This window comes from Cucumis sativus, chromosome 2, assembly GCF_000004075.3.
Source record: "Cucumis sativus cultivar 9930 chromosome 2, Cucumber_9930_V3, whole genome shotgun sequence".
Taxonomy (NCBI): domain Eukaryota; kingdom Viridiplantae; phylum Streptophyta; class Magnoliopsida; order Cucurbitales; family Cucurbitaceae; genus Cucumis; species Cucumis sativus.
In genome coordinates this window covers 16,465,519-16,468,365 of record NC_026656.2, presented here as the reverse complement: position 1 = coordinate 16,468,365, position 2,847 = coordinate 16,465,519, and the positions used below count along the sequence as shown (strand labels likewise).

At 34.6% G+C, this 2,847-nt stretch overlaps 1 long non-coding RNA gene across 1 annotated transcript; it reads right to left on the bottom strand.

Moving 5' to 3' along the window:
• Positions 1-435: 435 nt before the first annotated feature.
• Positions 436-2,093, bottom strand: LOC116402177. Its single transcript, XR_004214625.1, has 4 exons — positions 2,045-2,093; positions 1,779-1,941; positions 1,525-1,672; positions 436-589 (listed from the first exon to the last, which is right to left on the bottom strand). It is a non-coding gene; the product is annotated as an uncharacterized LOC116402177 (long non-coding RNA).
• Positions 2,094-2,847: the final 754 nt, after the last annotated feature.

The following is a 2,847-nucleotide window of genomic DNA, read 5'->3' as shown; positions in this document are numbered from 1 at the left end:
AAGACTAAATGGCCAATTGAGTCTTTAAGCCAGTTCGATCTGCCTGTTAGCTGGTTTCTTGCTTCTTTATGGAAATGGGGTAGAAAGAGTAGAATGATGATATAGTTAACTTTGTTTTTCTCTTTACAAAGTAGCCAATGACTTAAAAGAAAGACATTGCACAACTTGTGACCATTAGAAAATAATATACATAAGAAAGAAAAAATAAGCAGAAATTGAAAATGAAATTGGAAGTAGAAAAGAAATGGAAGAAAAATACCCCAAAACTTCAAAATGCAATATGATCATAACAAATTTGTATCATCATGAACAGATCGACCAAACTCCAAAACAGATTTTGCAGTGGGCTTCCGACTCAAATAAACAGCCTCCATGCTCACCAAAACGTTCCTAAGAAAGGATTCAGCTCCCTACCAACATGCATCACATCCCATAACTTTAATTTCTTCAGAAACAACGTAGTTAACTGAAGGTAAAAAAATCAGAACAAGAACACTAACCAACTTCTTAGGAATCAGCTCCCTACTACCTCCGAATGCGTCGGGTTCGTTCAGGATCAAAAGTTGCGTAGGGAAATCTTCACTCTTGGCTGAAGCAACAATAGCATGTAGAAAGTAGAAGAGTAAAGCTGGTTAGATCAGAATGCATCGGGTTCCTTCGTATCAGAATTTGCGTAGGAAACTCTTCCCTCTTGGTTGAAGCAACAATTTCCAATAGAAAGTAGAAGAGTTAAACCAGTTAGATAAGAATGCGTCGGGTTCCTTCAGAATCAATACTTGCGTAGGAAACTCTTAACTCTTGGAGGAAGCAAAAATAACATGTAGAAACTCAAAAAGTTAAGTCGGTTAGGTCAAAATGCGTCGAGTTCCTTCGGAATCAGAATTTTCGTAAGGAACTCTTCACTCTTGGTCGAAGTAGGAATAGCCCGTTGGAAATAGATGAGTTAACACTTCAAAAATACTTCCTATAAAAAGTTATTATATATAGGACAATCTTCCTTTGTGTTTGGACTGCACCCATGCATTTATAGCACAGGAGCATTCCTTTAGATCACATCGTATCCTTTAGAGATCGCAGTTTGCTACCTTGATTTTCAACTTTTGTCGAGCCCTTTAGAGTTAGTTTGGTTTGAAATAGAGATTGTTGTCTTATGCGATCAAGGTTGTGAAATATCTCACTATATTTTTTTAATGGAACATTTGATTAGAGAGTAAGGGTTTTGAGAGGTCTTGGAGGAGATTGAGACCATTGCTGGTTTAAGGCATTTGTTAGTTAAAAACATTACTTTATCCCGTATATCTAAGACAAGCCAAGCTTATTTTCTTCTTAAAACATACTATAATTAGTCAAACAAAAAAATGTTAATAGTCAAATACATTTTTTATTTGACAATTAATTGTGTTAATTACAACAATAACTATAAAAATTGGTTATCATCCTGTTTTGTTTAAAAATCAAATCAAGAGTTTAACTAAATGGAATGCACTACAATGATGATTCTGCTATTATCAGTAATACACAAACCTTGCATATTGAGTGATGAGGATCTCGAAGATTGACCAGTAGATTATCACTTTCAAAATCAAAGTGCACAATATTCTTTCTGTGCAGGTGTTCCATTCTAAAAGCCGCATCCATAGCAATCAAGAGGCGCTTCCACTTTTCAAGACTCCTGCATCAATTGTATTTATGCTTAATCTAAGGGTGAAGATACATTATACTGCAACTAACTTCTAACAAATTAAATTAAACGTATGAAAAATGAGAACAATTGTTACTTTTCATTCTTCAACAAAGCATTTTTGAGCGAACCATTGGCCATATATTCTGTTACTGTGGCCACAGATCTCCCAGGCCCATCAAGCACGACACCATAAAAAGTACCACATTTGGGTGGTGCAAATCAGCAAACTTAATTGCTTCATTCTAAAAATCTTCTCACTGGTACAATATAAAACAACAAAAAGGACTTGAGTCAAGGAACAAAAAGAAAAATGCACGAATAACAAAAGAAAAGAAAAGCCAGTTGCTTAAAATGAACAACCTTGCGATCTTGTTTAGAAGGTTTCCCAGCAAAACACCTCTCATTGATTTTTTATAGCAACATCAGTCCCCTCCATTTTCCATGGTAAAAAGTGCCAAAGGTGCCGGACCCCAATTCTCTTAATTCTTCAAGGTCACTATTCTTTATTACCCGAAGGAAAGAAGAAAAAGAAAAAAAAAGATGTTCGGATGGACAATTTAAACATAAAGTGCAACCTTAAGGTTAAAAATGGAAAACTAAGTATTACCTGCAAGCGGCCAAGGCCTTTTGACATTGGAAAACCAGGATTTGCTTTACCTAAAAGTCTTGTCCTGCCATCGTGGCAAACATGAAACAAGAATAATTATGGCAAAAAACGTGACATATTCCCGTTGAATAGCCAAATGAATGATGTGTATGTTGCATCTTGTTTTGGAGAATGTTCAGCATTGTATTGGTGTCTTATTTACACTTTGTATAAATCAGTCAGATGTCTTGAATGGTGCTTTTGCATTGCTTTGTTTGCATTCCACTCTCAGATAATGGAAGACAATAAAAATAATCCTCTTGTTTTACTTGTGTTTTAGTATGCTTCTGGTGTCAAAGTACCATCACATTTGTTGTAATTTATTGAGCTCTTTAGTTATTTTATTACTCTAGTTGAATGGCATAACTTTCGTTTAAATATACATTCAAATCTAATCTTACTTTAACCACTAGTATATGTATGTATACGTGTAAACAAAATCTTGTAATATTGTGTTATCTTATTAACTATGTTGTGAAGTTTATGTAACATTTCACTTGATTGTACTTTTTTTAAA